General features: G+C 46.3%; 1 protein-coding gene across 1 annotated transcript in view; it reads left to right on the top strand.

The window, feature by feature from the left end:
- LOC132381432 (sodium/calcium exchanger 3-like) overlaps nucleotides 1–20,799 on the top strand; it is a 587,903-nt gene that overhangs the window by 77,724 nt on the left and 489,380 nt on the right. The window lies entirely within an intron of this gene.

The following is a 20,799-nucleotide window of genomic DNA, read 5'->3' as shown; positions in this document are numbered from 1 at the left end:
TAGGTTAATTAGTCGTTGTAAATTGTCCTGTGATTAGGTTAGGATTAAATTGGGGTAATTACTGAGTGGCTTGCCTCGAAGGGATGGAAGAGCCAATTCCGGGCGGTATCTCAATAGACAGGTAAATAATTAGAAGCAGCGTCTCTGGCATTTTGTGTGCGTAGCTTGGATTTCCAGTATCTGCAGGTTTCCTCTCGTTTGTAATAAACAAATAACACTCCGAACGCGAGTTGCAGGGTCCTTGAAAGTGAATCCATCGGTTGTGGAATCAGTTCGGTGTTGAGGTGAGTGGAGTTAGCCACTCTTGTTCCGGAGCCTGATGGTTGAAGGGTAATAACTTGTGGTTGGGACCTAAAGCTCATCTGCCTCCTGCCCAATAACACTGTATCAGTGAAATCAGTAACCTGGATCTGTAATCACAACCACCTCAGAGAGACCCGAGGCTCTCTCTGATTAGGGGTCAGATTCGGAGAAGCATAATGGTTTCTGTTCCCCACTACTTACAATCATTGGATATAAATTGTATGGAACATATAATAGGAGTTGTATAATGACAAGTGTCATAGTTCCTTAAGGTTATTATAGGCGGTGGCGGTAATGAGGATAAGCTCCCACTACCTATTAAATAGCATGTGCCTGAAATAGCCTTCTGATAGCCAAGTCCAGCTCCTGGTCTGCACGTGTGGCTTAGCTACTAAAGCTGGAGGAACCATTTCTACTGACAGGATAAGGGGTAGTGATGGGTTACTGGCGCCTCAAAACCAGTCGCTTCTGGCAGATGGGGCTTGTCAGCTGTGGTTGAAAGCTCATCTAGGAGAAGGAAAACTGGAGTCCCTAAGGCAGTCCGACGTTGAGTTCAACGCTGACCGGCAACTCCTGCGACGCTGCTGGTGCTGAACTGTATCGGTGTCCGCCGTTCTTTTGGGTTCATCAGATGAGTGGAGGTGGGGGAGCCTGCTGCACGGGCAATGGCTTGCTTTCCATATCGTACTGCCCAGGCTTTGCATTAGCGGCACACAACACGCTGGAACACTTCAACAGTTCAGACAGCATCCAGAGAGGGAAATGTGCAGTCGACCTTTTGAGCCAAGACCCTAAAATGGGGCAGGAGCTCAAAAGCTCAGGCAGCATCCGTGGAAGGGAAAAACAGTCAACGGTTTGCACCAAGACCCTTCATCAAGACTAATGAAGAACCTCAGCCTGAAAGGCAGTCTGTTTGCTCCCCGCCTGACCTGCTGAGTTCCTCTCTCATGTTAGGGACTTGGCTTGAAAGGTCGACTGTTTATTCATTTCCATAGATGTTGCTTGACCTGCTGAGTTCCTCCAGCATATTGTGTGTGTGTGTGTTGCTCTGGATTTCCATCATCTGCAGAATCTCTTGTGTTTATGATTTGGGAGTAGTGAATTGATTTACTCCAACAAAAGCCAGGCTGATTTCTTAGCCTGTCTCTGCATTGTAATGTTTATGTCTGACATCTTAGTTTCAATGCCTTCATGTCAAGACACCAACAGGAGTTAATGGGTAGGAAAATAAATATAAAGGAAGCCAAATTATAATTTGAAACCCTGCTGGTTGGTAAGACTCAGGCCTTGAGGATTTCCATAGGAATATTGTTGATGAGTCAACAGGAGAGGATAGTTTATAGAAATGCAGATTGCAGTCTCACCGGACTCTACATTTTCAGAGTACTCTAAGCAAGTGGTATTTGTAAGTGCTGTGTAGAACATTGTCTGTGCCTCAGAAGCTGATTTGGGTTTAATATCATTGGCATATGTCATGAAATTTGTTGTCTTTGCGGCAGCAGCACATTGCAATGCATAATATTAGAAACAAGACTGTGAATTGCAATAAGTGTGTGCATATATATGGCATCCGTTAGTCTCACAAGACCATGGGTCTGCGCCTGGAATGGTTTCCAGGATGCAGGCCTGGGCAAGGGTGTATGAAATTTGGATAGCAGTAGAAGGATCAGTCTGAGTCAGCATGGATTTATGAAGGGAAAATCATGCTTGACTAATCTTCTGGAGATTTTTGAGGATGTAACTATGAAAATGGACAAGGGAGAGCCAGTGGATGTAGTGAACCTGGACTTCCAGAAAGCTTTTGATAAAGCTTTTGATAGGAGATTAGTGGGCAAAATTAGGGCACATAGTATTGGGGGCAGAGTACTGACATGGATTGAAAATTGGCTGGCTGACAGGAAACAAAGAGTAGTGATTAACGGGTCCCTTTCGGAATGGCAGGCTGTGACCAGTGGGGTACCGCAAGGTTCGGTGCTGGGACTGCAGCTGTTTACAATATACATTAATGATTTAGATGAAGGGATTAAAAGTAACATTAGCAAATTTGCTGATGACACAAAGCTGGGTGGCAGTGTGAAATGTCAGGAGGATGTTATGAGAATGCAGGGTGACTTGGACAGGTTGGGTGAGTGGGCAAATGTATGGCAGATGCAGTTTAATGTGGATAAATGTGAGGTTATCCACTTTGGTGGCAAGAACAGGAAGGCAGATTACTATCTAAATGAGTCAAGTTAGGAAAAGGGGAAGTACAACGAGATCTAGGTGTTCTTGTACATCAGTCAATGAAAGCAAGCATGCAGGTACAGCAGGCAGTGAAGAAAGCTAATGGCATGCTGGCTTTTATAACAAGAGGAATTGAGTATAGGAGTAAAGAGGTCCTTCAGCAGCTGTACAGGGCCCTGGTGAGACCCCACCTGGAGTATTGTGTGCAGTTTTGGTCTCCAAATTTGAGGAAGGACATTCTTGCTATTGACGGAGTGCAGTGTAGGTTCATGAGATTGATTCCCGGGATGGCGGGACTGTCATATGTTGAAAGATTGGAGCGACTGGGCTTGTATACACTGGAATTTAGAAGGATGAGAGGGGATCTGATTGAAACATATAAGATTATTTAGGGATTGGACACACTGGAGGCAGGAAGCATGTTCCCGCTGATGGGTGAGTCCAGAACTAGAGGGCACAGTTTAAGAATAGGGTAGGCCATTTAGAACAGAGATGCGGAAAAACTTTTTCACCCAGAGAGTGGTGGATGTGTGGAATGCTCTGTCCCAGAAGGCAGTGGAGGCCAAGTCTCTGGATGCATTCAAGAGAGAGTTAGATAGAGCTCCTATAGATAGCGGGGTCAAGGGATATGGGGAGAGGGCAGGAACGGGGTACTGATTGTGTATGATCAGCCATGATCACAGTGAATGGTGGTGCTGGCTAGAAGGGCTGAATGGCCTACTCCTGCACCTACTGTCTATTGTCTATTGAAAGACCAGCAGTTGCCCAAGCAGCAAGTCTCCCCTCTCCATGCCACCAATGTTGCCCAAGGGAAGGGCAAGGGCCGATACAGCTTGGCACCGGTGTCGTCGCAGGAGTTGCCGGAATGAGGTTGAAGGCAACTTCGGACTGCCTTCGGGACCCCAGCTCCGGATTTGTCCTCGGTTTACTCCCGAAGCTTTTCCCATGAGTGGGTGTGGCCGCAAGGCAGCGGAGGTTTGAGTTCAAGAGTTTTCCCTCTCTTTGATGGACTGCCTTCCCAGGCTGACAAGCCCCATCTACCCGAAGTGCACATACATACCTAGTGCAAAAAATAGAAATAAAAATGGGGCAGTGTTCACAGGTTCAATGCCCATTCAGAAATCGGATGGCAGAGGGGAAGAAGCTGCTCCTGAATTGTTGAGTGTGTGTCTTCTGGCTTCTGTACCTCCTACCTGATGGTAACAGTGAGAACAACGACTGGCCTGGGTAATAGGGGTCCTTAATGATGAGTGACAGCTGTTTTGAATTAAAGATGTCCTGGGTACTATGGAGACTGGTGCCCATGATAAAGCAGACTAAGCTTACAACTTTCTGCAGCTTATTTCGATCCTGTGCAGAAGCCCACCCACTCCCCCTGTACTAGATGGTGAAGCAACCAGTTAGAACACTCTCCACAGCACATCTGTAGAAATCTGCGAGAGTTTTTGGTGACGTACCGAATCTCCTCAACTCTGAGTTAAACATAGCTGCTGTCCTGCCTTCTTTGCAGCTGGTATGTTGGGTCTGGGGATAGGTCCTTTTCCATTGTCTTAGGATTGGGAAAAGTTCTTCTTGATTAGTAGCGAAGAGCAGATGCTGGTGAATGCTTTGAAACCAGTGGAGAGAGAAGTGAGCAAATGTGGATTTGCTACCAGCCATTTTAGTGACTGTGCAAGGTCTGGAGTAGATTCTCCAATGTGTGTAGATTCTCTGTGCCTGGACTCGTGGTGGAGTTCACTGTTGAAACACAGCTGGATATCGAAAGTCAAAGTAAACTTATTATTGAAGTGCTTATGTTACCATGGTAGCATAGTGGTGAGCATTATGCTATAGAGCACTGGCAACCCAGGTTCAATTCCCACCATTGACTGTAAGCATAGGTGCACTGTTAGACTGTGTGCTTAGCCCCTGCTCTACTCGCTTTACACCAGTGACTGTGATGCTAAGTGTAGCTCCAATGCTATATTTAAATTTGTTGGCCAAGTCGAAGGTGGTGACAAACCAGCATATGGGTGGAGATTGAAAATCTGGCTGAGAGGTGCCACGACGACAGCCTCTGACTCAATGCCAACAAGATCAAGGAGCTGATTATTGAATACAGGAGAAGGAAATCCACAATCTATGGAACAATCTTCTCTGGAGGATCAGAGTTGGAGAGGGTCAGCAACTTTAAATTCGTTGGTGTTATCGTTTCAGTCCCGAGTCCAGCACATAAAGTGCGATTATGGAGAAAGCACAGCAGTGCCTCTACTTTCTTAGAGGTCTGTGAGATTTCGGCATGACATCTAAAACTCTGACAAACTACTATAGATGCGTGGTGGAGAGTATGTTGACTAGTTGCATCACAGCCTGGTATGGAAACACCAATGCCCTTGAACGGAAAATCCTACCAAAAGTGGTGGATACAGCCCAGTTCATCATGAGGTAAATCCCTCCCCACCATTGAGCCCCTCTACATGGAGCTTTGTAGCTGGAAAACAGACACAAGACAAAGGAGCAGAAGTAGGCCATTCGGTCCATCGAGTCTGCTCCACCACTCCACCATGAGCTAAACTATTCTCCCATCTAGTTCCAATTTCTGGCTTTTTCCCCATATCCCTTGATACCAATTAGACACCTATCAATCTCCTCCTTAAACACCCTCAATGATCGGGCCTCCACAGTTGTATGTGGCAACGAATTCCATAAATCCACAACCCTCTGGCTAAATAAAATTTCTCCTCATCTCTGTTTTAAATGAGTACCCTCTAATTCTAAGATTGTGGCCTCTTGTCCTGGACTCACCCACCAAGGGAAACAGCCTTTCCACATCTACTCTGTCCAACCCTTTCAACATTCGAAATGTTTCTATGAGATCCCCTCTCATTCTTCTATACTCTAATGAATACAATCCAAGAGCTGACAAACGCTCCTCATATGTTAGCCCCTGCATTCCATGAATAATCCTCGTAAATCTTCTCTGAACTCTCTCCAACATCAGTACATCCCTTCTAAAATAGGGGGCCCAAAACTGCACATAGTATTCCAAATGAGGTCTCACCAGTGCCTCATAGAGCCTCATCACCACCTCCTTACTCTTATACACTATTCCTCTTGAAATGAATGCCAACGTAGCATTCGCTTTCCTTACTGCCGATCATCAGCACCTGTCATCAGGGACCCCACCACCTAGGACATGCTCTCTTCTCTTGACTGCCATTAGGAAGGAGGTACTGCAGCCTTTCTACCAGGCGCAGCCACAGTTATTACCCCTCAACCATCAGACTCTTGAACCAAGGTGGATAACTGCTTGCCCCATCATTGAGATGTGCTACAACCTATGGACTCCTTTTCAAGGACTCTTCCACTCTGAATGTTGCTTGTATATTTATTATTATTTCTTTCTGCATTTGCACAATTTTTTGTTTTATTTTTGAACACTGGTAGTTTGTCCACCCTGTTGGTCGTGGCCCTTCATCGATTCTATTGTGTTTCTCATACTTATTTATTTATAATTTATTTATAGAGATACTGTGTGGAATAGGCTGTGCCACCTTCCAACCTCCAACTAAATCCTAGACTAATCCCAGGGCAATTTGCAGTGACCAGTTGACCAATGACCAACCCAGGACAGGTTTGTGCTGCTGCCATTAGGTAGAAGGTACAAGAGCTTCAGGGCTTGCATCACTAGATTCAAGAACAGTTACTACCCCTCAACCATCAGGCTCTTGAACAAAAGGGGATAACTACACTCAGTCTATTTCCGGTGTTCCCACAAACGATGGTCTCACTTTAAGGACTCTTTGCCGTGTTAATTCATACTCTTGATATTTATTGCTATTTATTTATACTTGCATGTGCACAGATCTTCATTTTAAAATCTTTTTATTAATTGTTATTGAAGATTAACAAAAAAGATACATTAAGTCAATATGTCATTGTATACAATAAGGAATGAAATTAGCAAATAATTGATTAACAAAGCTAAGCAATGTATCAATAATAATAAGATAAAATAAAGTGTTTTTTGAAAGAAAAAGAAGGAAAAAAAAGAAACCCTACTAACTAAAAAAAACCCCCTACTAACTGAAAAAACAAACAAAAATAAAACAAAACCCCATTGGGAGCACAACCCCGGAGCCATACATCATACGAGCTTCCAACATATGCACAGATCTTGTTACAGTTACTGTTCTACAGATTTGCTAATTGTGCACACAGAACAAAAGAATCCCGGGGTTGTGTGTGGTGATGTGTCTGTACTCTGATAATAAATCTTGCTTTGAACTGGTACAGCTTTGGGACTGGTACAGCTTTGGGAGGAAACCAGATCACCCAGAGGAAATCCACGCGGTCAGAGGGAGAAGGTACAAACTCCTTACAGGCAGTGACAGGAATTGAACCCAGGACACTGGTACTGTAAAGTGGCTGTGCCAACCACTATGCTACCGTGAATGCCTGCAAGAGAATGAATCTTAAGGTTGTGCATGGTGACATATATGTACTTCAATAATAAATTGACCTTGAACGTTGATGACAGAACGCAACTAATTTAGCATTGGTTGCAAAGAGACAGCACAAACTCGAAGGGCCAAATGTCTCTCTTAGCTACCAGCTCTTTATAGTTTTTAATAAGTTTGCCTGGAATTAATAAAACATCAAGTCAAAGACTTGAAAGATTATTAGAAGTTAAATGAACCAGAACATACTCAGAGCCAGCATTAAATAAGATTTAGTCATAAGAAGTGCTCTTATTGCAGCCAGTGGATTTTAATCCTCTCAGTGCCTTTCCTCCAATCTCCCAGTCTCTTGTTCTGACTCCAGAGCATTTCTGCCAGGGTTCTCTGCAGTAATTCATATACTCCAGCAGTCAGGTCTTCAATCGAAGATGCTCCGCAGATGCGAGAAATCTTGAGGAACACCCACAAGTGACGGAGGAACTCAACGGGTCAGGCAGCATCTATGGAGGGGAATAATCAGTTGATGTTTTGGGCCAAGAGCTTTGATCAGGACTGGGAAGGAAAGGGGAGGGGGGCAGAAGCCAGAATAAAAAAGGTGGGGGAGTGGAAAGAGTACAGGCTGGCAAGTGATAGGTCAAGTCAAGTCACTTCACTTTATTGTCATTTCAACCATAACTGCTGGTACAGTACACAGTAAAAACACGATACCGTTTTTCAGGACCATGTTGCTACATGAAACAGTACAAAAACTACACTGGACTATGTAAAAACAACACAGAAAAAAACTACACTAGGCTACAGACCTACCCAGGACTGCATAAAGTGCACAAAACAGTGCAGGCATTACAATAAATAATAAACAGGACCCATAGGCACAGTGGAGGGCAGTAAGTTGGTGTCAGTTCAGACTCTGGGTATTGAGGAATCTGATAGCTTGGGGGAAGAAACTGTTACATAGTCTGGTTGTGAGAGCCTGAATGCTTCAGAGCCTTTTCCCAGGCGGCAGGAGGGAGAAGAGTTTGTATGAGGGGTGTGTGGGGTCCTTCATAATGCAGCGGTTAGTGTAAATGAAAACAGTAGGTGAAACCAGGTGAGAGGGAAGGTGTGGGGCAGGGCGGGTTGAAGTAAGAAGCTGGTGGGGGATAGGTGGAAGTGATAACGGACTGAAGGAGACTGAAAGGAGAGGAGGGAAACGTGTACTCTTACCCCCTCCCCCTCCTTGTTCTGGCTTCTGTCTGTCCCTTTCCTCTCCAGTCTTGATGTTGGGTCACACGCACAAAGTGCTGGAGGAACTCAGTAGGTCAGACAGCATCTGTGGAAATGAATAAAGAGTCAATGTTTTGGGTTGAGACCTTTCATTGGGACTGGAAAGAAAGTGGGGTGGGGGGGTGCGGTTAGAGTTCTTTCTTGATGCTGCCTGACCTGCTGAGTTTCTCCAGCATTTTGTGTATGTGTGTATATGCATCTGGATTTCTAGCATCTGCAAAATCTCCAGTGTATCTGATGAAGAGTCTCGGGGTGGAGTATTGACTGTTTATTCCACTCAGTAGATGCTGCCTGATTTGCAGAGTTCCTTCCTCATTTTGTGTGTGTGTGTGTGTGTGTGTGTTGCTTTGGGTTTCTAGCATCTGCAGACTTTTTTTGTGTTTGCAGTTAAAGGTTATTCATTATGTTGGAGGTGCAGACTGTTGAGTGGCCCAGTCTGGTGATGATCAGTTATTATTGGAAAGAATTGGGTTCAGATTCACATACTGAGGCTGTCCTAACCATCAACCACCCATTTACCCTAACTTACAATAATCATTTTTTTAAAGCCTCCTCACATTGTCAGCATGTACCCCCCCCCCCAGATTCTACCAGTCACACTCAGGGCAATTCACCCTGGTCGATGAATCTATTAACTTGCCCATCTTTATAATGTGGGAGGAATGCGGAGCTCTGCATGGTCACTGGGAGGACAGAAGAATCTCCACACACAGAGGATTGAACCAAGGTCTCTGGCATTGTGAGACAGTGGCTCTACCTGCTGTGAGTCCCTTTTCAGCCTCTGGTTAGATCTGTATGAGGGTTTTAAAAGGAACACTTCTCCCCAGTTATACTCCTTCCGTTCTCTTCACCGGCGAAGAGCTGATGGACCTCACCTCGGCGCCGAAACACCGACTGCTTATTCATTTCCATAGATGCTGTTTGACTTGCAGAGTTCCTCCAGCATTGTGTGTGAGTGTGTGTGTGTTTGGCATTGAAGTTTTCACTAGCCTTTAATGACAGCTTCCAATTAGATCTGAGCCCTAGTGTGCAGGCTAGCATTTAACTAACAGCATGAAACCAGGTGGCCCTTGTCAATATTCCATTGATATTTATGCTAAATTACTAATGGATTAGGAGCAAGAATGGGCCACTTGGCTCCTTCAGCTTGCCACGGCAATCAGTCAGGTCATGGACTGTAAACTCGATCTCATATTGCTATCTAAGTACTTTCTACTCCCTTGTTTATCTCTGTTGCCTTGAAAAAAGAATGAAAGAGCTACGCACACAATATTCTGGAAGAACTCTGAATCGGAATCGGGTCTAATATCATCAGCATATGTTGTGACATTTGTTGTCTTTGAAGCAGCAGTAGAATGCAAAGCATAATAAATGAGAAAAATAAACGTGAATCACTAAGTGTGTGTGTGTGTGTGTGTATAATAGTTAAATTATACAGGTAGTGCAAAAATAGAAATAAAGTAGTGAGGTAGTGTTTATGGGTTCAATGTCCATTCAGAAATCGGATGGCAGAGGGGAAGAAGCTGTTCCTGAATCGCTGAGTGTGTGCCTTCAGGCTTCTGTACCTCCTTCTTGATGAGAACAAGGCATGCCCTGGATGATGGGGGTCCTTAATGATGGACCGTTTTGAGACATTGGTCCTTGAGGATGTCCTGCACACTACGGAGACTGGTGCCCATGATGGAGGTGACTAAGTTCACAACTCTCTGCAGCTTCTTGTGGTCTAGTGCAGTAGCCAACAAGCCACCCCCACCCACCACCACCACCCTACCCATAACAGACGGTGATGCAGGTCAGCAGGTCAGGCAGCATCTATGGAAAGGATTAAGGAGTGGATGTTTCATCCACTCCTTCATCAGGAAGGGAAAAGAAGGCAGAATAAGAGGAATGGGGAGAGGGACAGGAGGACTAGCTAGCAGGTTCAGGTGAAGCCTGAACAGGTGAAGTGTGGATGAAGTAAGAAGCTGGGAGTTAATAAGTGGAACCAGGAAAGGGTTGGAGAAGAAGGAATCTGACAGGAGAGGAGAGTGTGTCATGGGAGAAAGGGCAGAAAGAAGGGCACCGGGGGGGGGGGGGTGATTGGCAAGTGAGGTGAGGAGTCTGGTGAAATGAATCAGAGGGGGGAGGGGAAACATTTACCCAAAGCTGGAGAAATCAATATTCAGGTCATCAGCTTGGATGGAATTTGAGGTGTTGCTTGTCCAACAGGATAGTTGCCTCACTATGGCAAAAGAGGAGGTTGTGGTTTGACATGTTTGAATGGGAATGGGGATAGGAATTAAAATGGTTGGCTACTGGGAAATTCCACTTTTAATGGATGGAGCAGAGGTGCCCCACAAGGCGGACCCCCAATTTACCTTTGGTCTCATCAATGTAGAGGAAGCTGCCAGATATAATAGATGACACTGGCATGGTTGGTGGCCTAGTGGCATCAGTGCTGGACTTAGGGGCAAGAGGTCCCGAGTTCGAATCCAGCTGGCTCCCTTGCATGCTCTCCATCCATGCCTGGGATGAGGCCACTTGCTGGGATATGTGCCAGGAGGGAGGGGGAAGGGATGAATGGACAAGAGAATCACAGAGGGAGTGAACCCCGCGGAGAGTGGGGGGAGGAGTAAAGATGTGTTTGGTGGTAGGATCCCGTTGAAGTTGCAGAGAATGAAGTGTTGGATGTGGAGGCTCATGGGGGGTACAAGAGGAACTCTATCTGATAGGGGAAGATGGGGTGCAGATAGAAGCCTGGGAAATGGCAGGGATGAGGGTGCGGGCAGCTCAATGGTGGAGGAAGGCAAACCCCATTCTTTGAAGAAGGAGGACATCATATGCCGGAAAGGAAAGCCTCTTCCTGGGAACAGATAAGTCAGAGATGAAGGAAATGAGAAAACAGAATGGAATTTTTACAGGAGACAGGGTGGGAAGAGGTAGAGTTAAGGTAGCCATGGCAATCGGTAGGTTTATAAAAGGTGTTGGTAGACACTTTGCCTCCAGAGATGGAGACAGAGGGATCGAAAAAGGGAAGGGAGGTGCCAGAAATGGACCAAGTGAACTTAATGGGCCGGGAGAAAGTTAGAGGCAAAGTTGATGAATTTGATGAGCTCAGCGTGGATGCATAAAGCAGCATCAATGCAGTCATCAGTGTAGCAGAGGAAGGGTTGGGTAGCATTACCAGGAAAGGCTTGGAACATGGACTGTTCTACATAACCAACAAATAAGGCAGACATAACTGGGGCCCATGTGGGCAGCCCTTGGCTATCTCTTGAGTTTGGAGAAAGTGGGAGGAACTGAAGCGGAAACTGCTGAGGGTGAGGACCAGTTCTGTCAGATGATGGAGGAGGGAGGTTGGGCCTTTTGTTGAGAAAGAAGCAGAGAGCTTTAGGGTCTTCTTGATGGGGGTAAAATTGTATAGGGGCTAGACATCCACAGTGAAAATGAGGCGGTCAGGACCAGGGAACTGAAAGTTGTTGAGAAGATCTAACGAATGTGCATTGTCATGGACGTCGGTGGGAGGGGTCTGAGCCAAGGGGGATAGAATGGAGTCGAGGTCTGTTGAGCCAGGCCAGTGGGGCAGAAACAGGTAGAAACAACAGGCCTACCTGCACACGGTCAGGTTTGTGGATTTTGGGTAGGAGGTACGCTTGTAGAAATGAGCAGTGCGGGGTAGGGAAATCTGAGTTTGGTGGTAGTGGATGGGAGCTCTCCAGCACTGATGAGAATTATAATGGTCTCCAAAACGATCACTGACTTCACCAAATCTGGAGAACTCTTCAAAACCATTTGAAACTGAAACATAGTTTAGTTATTTTTGTATTCTGCTCCACACCAATAATTGGCTTTACCTGCACTTGCATCTGTAAACTAGCCTTTTGCAAACTTGGTAAAAGACCCTTCTGCATCTCAGGACTTTGCAATCTCTCACTATTTAGATAATATTCGTTATTTATTATGCCTGCCAAAATAGATATATTCATATCTGTCCAATATATACTCTATTTGCCCAAAGGCCAAGTCTGGGCCAGAGACTGGAGGTTGAAGGCACGATGTCTGAGAGTGCATGGCCTAGGACGGGAGGCCTGGACGTGGCCTGTCCTGGGGTTGGAGGCCTGTCTTGTGTGTGAGGAGGTTGGGGGTGGGTGGGTGGGGAAGGGGCTTGTTTTGCTGTTGTTGCCTTGTTTTGTTCTGTTATTGTTCCTGTTGTTTGGGGTGTTCCACGTTAGGTGCTGTGCTGCACTGGGCACTGGGCGCATACTCTGTTGGTGTGGGCTTGCCTGCCCCAGTGAACCCTCGGGTGCGCCAGGAGTGGAAGATGTGTTTGGTGACAAGATCCCGTTGAAGATGGCAGAAGTTGCAGAGAACGATGTTCATTTGTTTTGATGTACGTGTATGCTCTCCACCATCCAGGACCCTTAAAAAGGAGATGTCTCTAAAAGGCGCCATCCACCATTAAGGGCCCTCATCACCCAGGACACCATCTTTTCATTGCTACATCAAGGAGAAGGTACAGGTGCTTGAAGACACAGACTCAACATTTCTAGGAACAGTTTCTTGCCCTCTGCCATCAGACTTCTGAGCAGACTGTGAACACTACCTCGGTGCTTTTTCCCCTCTCTCTTTGCACTACTTTTTGAATTGATAGTCCATCGATTTTCGATGATGACTCAGGCATGGGCAAGGTTGTATGGAAGACCTGCAGTTGCCCAAGCTGTAAGGCTCCCCTCTCCACGCCACCGATGTTGTCCAAGGGAAGGGCACTAGGACCCATGCATACTGCTTGGCACCGGTGCTGTCGCAGAGCAATGTGTGGTTAAGCGCCTTGCTCAAGGACACACACGCAGCCTCAGCTGAGGCTTGAACTAGCGACCTTCAGATCACTAGACCGACGCCTTATCCACTTGGCCAAGAGCGGCATCGACAGAGCAGACGGGGGTATCTGTTTCCCAGCGTAGAAATGACTAATAACTGAGGGTGTGCATTGAAGGTGAGAGGGGGTAAGTTTTTTTACTCAGAGAGTGGTGGATGCCTGGAATGTGCTGCCCGGTACGGTGGTAAAGGCAAATCCATTGGAGGCTTCCAAGAGACGTGTGGATATAAGGAAGATGGAGGGATATGGACATGGTGTAGGTAGGAGGGAATAGTGTTTGACTTGTTTTTTAGCTGTTACAGCACAACACTGTGGGCCGAATGGCCTGTTCCTGTGCTGTACTGCCAGTGTTCTATTAATCCTGATTCTGATTCTAAATAAATCTCAGTCTGCTAGATCTTCTCACACCCACTTAACCACTCTGTAACTCTCCCTGTGTCATTTTCGCAACTTACTTTCCAACCTGTCGCTGTGTCAATCGCATATTTAACAACCATACTTCTGCTTCCTTTGTCCGATATCGTTAAGATCGGTTTTAAATAAGTTGTCCTAGCACTGGTTCCATCGTTGTTAGACTTTGCCAACAATGCTTTGTCTCAGTCTCCTGGAAAGTTTGTTGCCACGATGGGCTTTTATTTCCTGCAGTTAAAACATTTGCAAATTCCTACAGATTTACTGTGAGAGCATTCTAACTGGCTGCATCACTGTCCGGTGTGGGGGGCAGGGGGGTGGTGCGGCTACTGCACAGGATCGACATCAAAGTAAGCTGCGGAGAGTTGTAAACTCAATCAGCTCCACCGTGGACACTGGCCTCCGTAGTATCCAGGCCATCTTCGAGAAGCGGTGCCTCAGAAAGGCAGCGTCCATCATTAAGGACCCCCACCGCCCCAGAACATGCCCTCTTTTCACTGCTGCATCAGTGAGGAGGTGCAGGAGCCTGAAGACACACTCTCAATAATTCAGGAACAGTTTCTTCCTGTCTGCCAACTGATTTCTGAATGGACCATGATCACTGTCCCATTTCATGAGAAAGTTTTTATCTCTGTTTTCTCACTACTTATTTCATTTAACTATCTGATATGCATGTTTATACTTGTAATTCAGTTTCTTTCTGTATTGTCATGTTCTACAGCTGCTGCAAAGCTCAAAGATTCAAAGTACGTTTATTATCAAAGAAGGTATAAATTATACAGCCTTGAGATTTATTTGCTTACAGGCAGTTGCAAAGCAAGGAACCAGAACCAATTATAAAAAATAAAGACCAACCCCCAGTGCGCACAGAGAAAGAGAAAAAAAAACAAATCATGCAAATGACAGAAGCAAGTAACGACAGCATTCCGAACCAAATTGAGAACTTAGGTCCAAGTCTCTGGAGAGGCCAGAGTAGACCCAAAGCCTTAGTATCTCAGTTCAGGTCAAGTCAAGTCAGATCACTTTTTATTGTCATTTTGACCATAACTGCTGGTACAGCACACAGTAAAAACGAGACAACGTTTTTCAGGACCATGGTGCTACGTGAAACAGTACAAGAACTAGACTGAACTACGTGAAAACAACACAAAAAAGAATACTACTCTAGACTACAGACCCATCCAGGACTGCATAAAGTGCACAAAACAGTCCTAAACAATAATAAACAAGACAACAGGCACAGTAGAGGGCAGTAAGTTGGTGTCAGTCCAGGCTCTGGGTATTGAGGAGTCTGATAGCTTGGGGGAAGAAACTGTTACATAGTCTGGTCGTGAAAGCCCGAATGCTTCGGTGCCTTTTCCCAGACAGCAGGAGGGAGAAGAGTTTGTATGAGGAGTGCGTGGGGTCCTTCATAATGCTGTTTGCTCTGTGGATGCAGCGTGTAGTGTAAATGTTGGTAATGGCAGGAAGAGAGACCCCGATGATCTTATCAGCTGACCTCACTATCTACTGCAGGGTCTTGCGATCCGAGACGGGTGCAATTCCCGAACCAGGCAGTGATGCAGCTGCTCAGGATGCTCTCAATACAACCCCCGTAGAATGTGATGAGGATGGGGGCGGGGGGGTGGGAGATGGACTTTCCTCAGCCTTCGCAGGAAGTAGAGACGCTGCTGGGCTTTCTATGTTATGGAGCTGGTGTTGAGGGACCAGGTTAATTGTACTAGTGGAGTGAATCGCTGCAAAGTTCACACACTGAAGCACAGAAGCTGGGGGCATCTCATCGCTTACAAATTTCAGGACATATGCCGGTGACATTAACTCAGATTCTGATTCAGAATTCAGTATCTCATCAAACGCCTCTGGAAACCTAACTACATCACATCTGTTTGTTCCCCCTTAACCATTTCACATATTACTTCTCCAAAGAAATCCATCAAAGAGATTGAACATGGCTTTTCATTCACGGAATGATACTGACGTCAACACAAGAGGTTCTGCAGACGCTGGAAATCCAGATCAATGCACACAAAATGCTGGAGGAACTCAGCTGTTCAGACAGCAACATATGGAAAGGAACAAACAGTCGCTGTTTTGGGCCAAGGCCCTTTCATTAGGACCCGATGGAGGATCCTGGCCCATAACATCCTCCTCCCTCACCTTCATTCAGGGCTTGGAACTGCTTTTCTCGGTGAGGTAGCCCTCCGCCTGCAAGTCTGCTGGGGTTCCTATTGTATTTGGTGCTTCCTGATGTGGCCTCCTCTGCATTGGTGAGACCTGTCATAAACTGGGCGGGGGGGGGGGGCACTTTGTCGAGCACCTCTGCTCCACCCGTCTGAAGTGGAACTTTGCGGTGGCAGTATGTTTTAATTCCGATTCCGATGTGGGTCCGTGGCCTCTTCTTGTGCCGCAACAAGGCCACCCTCAGAGTGGAGGAGCAACGTGTTCTGCCTGGGTTGCCTCCAACCTGAAGGCACGAATATCGACCTCTCCTTCTGTTAAAAACATTTCCCCTTCCCGCTTCTTCTATTCCCCACTATGGCCTCTTATCCTTTTTCCCACCTCCCCCTCCTCCACCATGCCCTTCCTCCTTCCCTTTCTCCTCCGGTCCACTCTCCTCTCCTATCAGATCCTTCCACTCCAGCCCTTTACCTTTCCCTCCCGTCTGGCTTCACCCCTCACCTTCCATCTATCCTCCTTTCCCCCACCCCCCCACCTTTTTATTCTGGATCTTCCCCCTTCCTTTTCAGTCCTGAATAAGGGTCTTGCCTTGAAACGTCAACTGTTTGTTTATTCCCATAAACGCTGCCTGACCTGCTGAGTTCCTCCAGCATTTTATGTCAAATACTGGCTTTGCCTTATTTCCTTGAATGTTTTTAACTGCTGAATTTCCCCATGTTACAGTAAGAGGGCTTCAAAAGTTTATTTTTTTGCCTGGACAATGCTTTATAAATAAGGTTGTAAAATACACTGCAGTAATGCAGATTTTTTTAACTGAAGCATGCTAAATGATGGTCCAACAGAATAATTATGTTATTGTGTTTATAATCCAGAGCCAGCTTAATTAATTCAAAGTTATCCGGAGTCACGAGCTCGTCCCAGCACACCAGTCGGGGAATTCAGTTTAGCAAGCCGCATAAATCCAGAAATGGAATCTAACGTCAGCCATGGGGGTGGGGGGGGGGGTCACAAAGCTGCAGGAATGTTGCTGAGACATGAATGGGTCTGTGTGCCTTCGGGAAGAAGTCTCCATCCTGACCTGGTCTGGGCTATACGTGACTCCAGACCCACACAAACGTGGTTGACTCGAAACCACTCTGTGTAAAGGCCATACTCTGCCTCGCCCCACTTTCTAAAGGGTTATCATTCTGCACTGGAAACTGACAAACGTAAAAGGCCGTCGTTCACTTACTCAGCGAAGGCCCTCTTGGCCGATCAAGGTTTGATCAGGAAGAGCTGTCGGTTATTAAGATTTCTAAGACCATAAGGAATGGGAGCGATTCCTCTTTGTGTGTGATAAACGTCCCCATTGGATTTCCTCTCAACCTTCAACTTTGAACCTTAACTCTTACCTTCTGATGCAGGGCTTTGACTCGAAATGTTGCCAGTTCCTTTACCGCTCTCAGATGCTGCTCAACTGGATGAAAGTATAGACCATAAAACCATAAGACATAGGAGCAGAATTAGGCCATTTGGCCCATCGAGTCCGCTCCACCATTTCATCACGGCTGATCCATTTTCCCTCTCAGCCCCAATCTCCTGCCTTCTCCCCGTATCCCTTCATGCCCTGACCAATCAAGAATCTATCAACCTCTGCCTTAATTATACCAAAAGACTTGGTCTCCACACCTGCCTGTGGCAAAGAATTCCACAGATTTACCAATCTCTTGCTAAAGAAATTCCCCTCATCTCTGTTCTAAAAGGACACCCCTCTGTTCTGAGGCTGTGTCCTCTGGTCTTAGACTGTCCCACCCTAGGAAACATCCTCCCTACATCCACTCTGTAACAACAGAGCAACATCCTGGCAAGCTTAGATCATAAGATCATAGGAGCAGAATTAGGCCATTCAGCCCATTGATTCTACTCCACCATTCCATCATGGCTGATTTATTATCCCCCCCTCAACCCCATTCTCCTGCCTTCTCCCCATAACCATTGACACCCTTACCATTCAAGATCCTATCAACCTCCGCTTTAAATGTACCCAGTGTTTTGGCCTCCACACGTGTCTGGCAATTAATTCCACAGATTCACCACCCTCTGGCTGAAGAAATTCTTCCTCATCTCTGTTTAAAAGGGACGTCCTTGTATTCTGAGGCTATGCCCTCTTGTCCTGGACTCCTCCACTGTAGGAAGCATCCTCTCTATGTCCACTCTATCTAGGCCTTTCAATATTCAATAGGTTGTAATGGGATCTCCCCTCATTCTTCTAGACTCCAGCGAGTACAGCCATCAAATTCTCATCAAACATTAACTTTTTCATTCCCAAGATCACTCTCGTGAACCCTCTCCAATACCAGCACGTTCTTCCTTGAATCCCAGTTTTCAGGCAAATACAAATGAAAAATAATAATAATTCAATAAAAATAAATATCAAGAGCATGGGATGAGTCCTTGAAAGTGAGCCTGTAGGTTGTGGATACAGACAGTGATGGGACAAATGAAGTTATCCCTTTTGTTTCAAGAGCCTGATGATTGAGGGGTAGTAATTGTTCTTGAACCTGGTGGTGTGGGTACTGAGGCTTCAGTATCTCTTCCCAATGGCAGCTGTGGCCTTTAGGCAGGAGGCCCCTCATGACGGATGATGCTTTCTTGCAACAATGCTTCGTGTAGCTGTGCTCAATGGTGGGGAGGGCTTTACCCATAATGGACTGGGGCGTGTCCTCTGCTTTTCGCATTCAAGGGAATTGGTGTTTCCGCACCAGGCCTTGATGCAACCAGTCAATATACTCCCCACCACGCATCTGCAGAAGTTCGTCAAATATTTAGATGACATGCCAAATCTTCACACACTTCATAGAATGCAGAGGTGGTGCTTGCTTTCTTCGTGATGGTACTTGTGTGCTGGGTGCAGGACAGATGCTCTGAATTGATAACACCGAGCAATTTAAAGTTGCTGACCCTCTCCAACTCTGGTCCCCCAAAGAGAACTGGTTCAAGGACCTCTGGTTTTCTGCACTCTGAAGTCAATAATCAGCTTCTTCATCTTGCTGGCATTGAGTGAGGTGGTTGTTGTGGCACGACTCAGCCAGTTTTTCAATCTCCATCCTATATATTGATTTGTCACCACCTTTGGTTCGGCCAACAACAGTGGTGTCATCAGCATTTAAAAAATATGGTATTGGAGCTGTGTTTAACCTCACAGTCATGAATGTAGAGCGGGGGGGGGGGGGGGGGAGGGTGCGGTGGAGCTAACCACACAGCTTTGTGGTGCACCTCTGCTGGTGGTGAACGTGGTGGAGGTGTTGTTGCTAATCCAAACTGACCGGAGTCTGCAAGTGAAGAAATCGAGGGTCCAGTTGCACAAGGAGGTATTGAGGCCAAGTTCTTGAAACTTATTGATCAGCTTCGAGGGGACGGTAGTATTGAATGCTGAGCTATTGACTTTCTCATTTTTGCTGTCCAGGCGTTCGGGATCCCTCCAATAGAATATGATTGGATATTTGCTTCGAGGTTAAAAAGTTATATGCTCAAGGCTGACTTCAAAGAATGAAAGTGCATAGATCAGGCTAGTACAATGCACAGGTGACATTCTTTGGATAGTCCAAGCTTCTCACTGTCAGCAAGTTTGAGCTGGTGGTACTCTTTTGAAGAAGAACTGAGGGAGTCCTTCTGATGTCTGGCAAACATAAACCGCTAACATTTGGTCATTTAATTACTGTTGGAATGATAGCCTGATGATAAGCAGTTATGTTATTACAGTTCAAAAGTTCAGTTTTAATTATCATTTAACCATACATGGATATAGCCAAATGAAATTGTGTTCCTCTGGGGCCAAGACAGCACACAGCACATAGCATAATGGTTAGGGTAGCAGAAAAGCAGTAACAAAGAAGAAAGTATCCAGCTCGAGACCTTGAGTGGCATGGTTTGTAGATTGATGGTAAGTTGGCCTGTTCTTCGAATGAGTGAACACCGATTGGGGGGCCGGCCCCCAGCCTGGTACCGATTCCAGTGCATCCACAGAGGCTTCCTGTCTCCCATGTTGCCACTGGTTTCTCCTCCTCTGGGTGGATGCAGCAGGCGACCCCGCGGCACGAGGGCCTAGTCCTCATCATAGCTGAGGCAACACAGCTCCCACGCCGTAGGTCTCACCAAGAACCGGACTTGGTGGTATTCTACATTCCCAATGCCCAACAGGGTCCTGCCACCCCAGTAAAAATGTCCTAGGCAGACACGCGCATCACCTTGGCGCCACAACGGTATGCAATAAGTCCAGCTCCATCACTATCAAAGAACCTGCTGATGGGGTACACCTGCAGGACTCGATGTGCTTAGTATCCAGGAGTGTCCTATGACCATTATGGTTGGCAAAGTGGGGATGGTAATGGGGCCAAGCTCCCACTAACTTTTAAATACTCCCAATGGCATGCACCTCAAATATCCTCCGATGACCAAGTACAGCTCCTGGCCTTCGTTTGTAGCTCGGCTACTGAGCCTGGCAGGGAAAAGGGCAAAGGTGGGTTACTGATGTCTTAAAACCAGTTGCTTTGGGCAGATGGGCCTTGTCAGCCGTGGTTGGCGGCTCATCTAGGGGAAGGAAAACTCTGATCTCAAACCTCTGGTCCCTTGGGGCTGTACCCGCTCATGGGGAAGGCTTCGGGAGTAAACCCTGAGGGAAAAATCCAGAGCTGGACTCCCTAAGGAGGCCCTACGTTGAGTTCAAAGCTGACCGACAACTCCTGTGATGTTGCTCTGGCTCTGTCTCTGTCGTTCCTTTGGGTTCACCAGTTGCATGGAGAGGGGGAGCTTACCAGATGGGCAACGGCTTGGTCTCCATATTGTACAGCCCTGGCTTGTGTATCTAAACAGCTAGGACACAACATCCATGTTCAGCCTTGACCGATGGAGGCCTCAGACTAACGATTGTAGAAAAGATGTAAAGGACAAACAATTACACCTTTGATCGGACCTGGAGTGGCCACTGTGTCCAAGTGTGCCGCCATCTTACCGGAAGTAACAGCGTAGAAACAAGAACTTGTGGATTCTTTGTGGATGAGAAGGATACTAAATAAATTTTGTTTCTGATTAAGCTTGCAATATATATGCTGGTCTCATTAGTGATAATAGTCTCAAAGCTCTGCA

Source organism: Hypanus sabinus, chromosome 26 (genome assembly GCF_030144855.1).
Source record: "Hypanus sabinus isolate sHypSab1 chromosome 26, sHypSab1.hap1, whole genome shotgun sequence".
Taxonomy (NCBI): domain Eukaryota; kingdom Metazoa; phylum Chordata; class Chondrichthyes; order Myliobatiformes; family Dasyatidae; genus Hypanus; species Hypanus sabinus.
The sequence above is the reverse complement of the archived record's forward strand: the minus strand, read 5'-3'. Positions and strand labels throughout refer to the sequence as shown.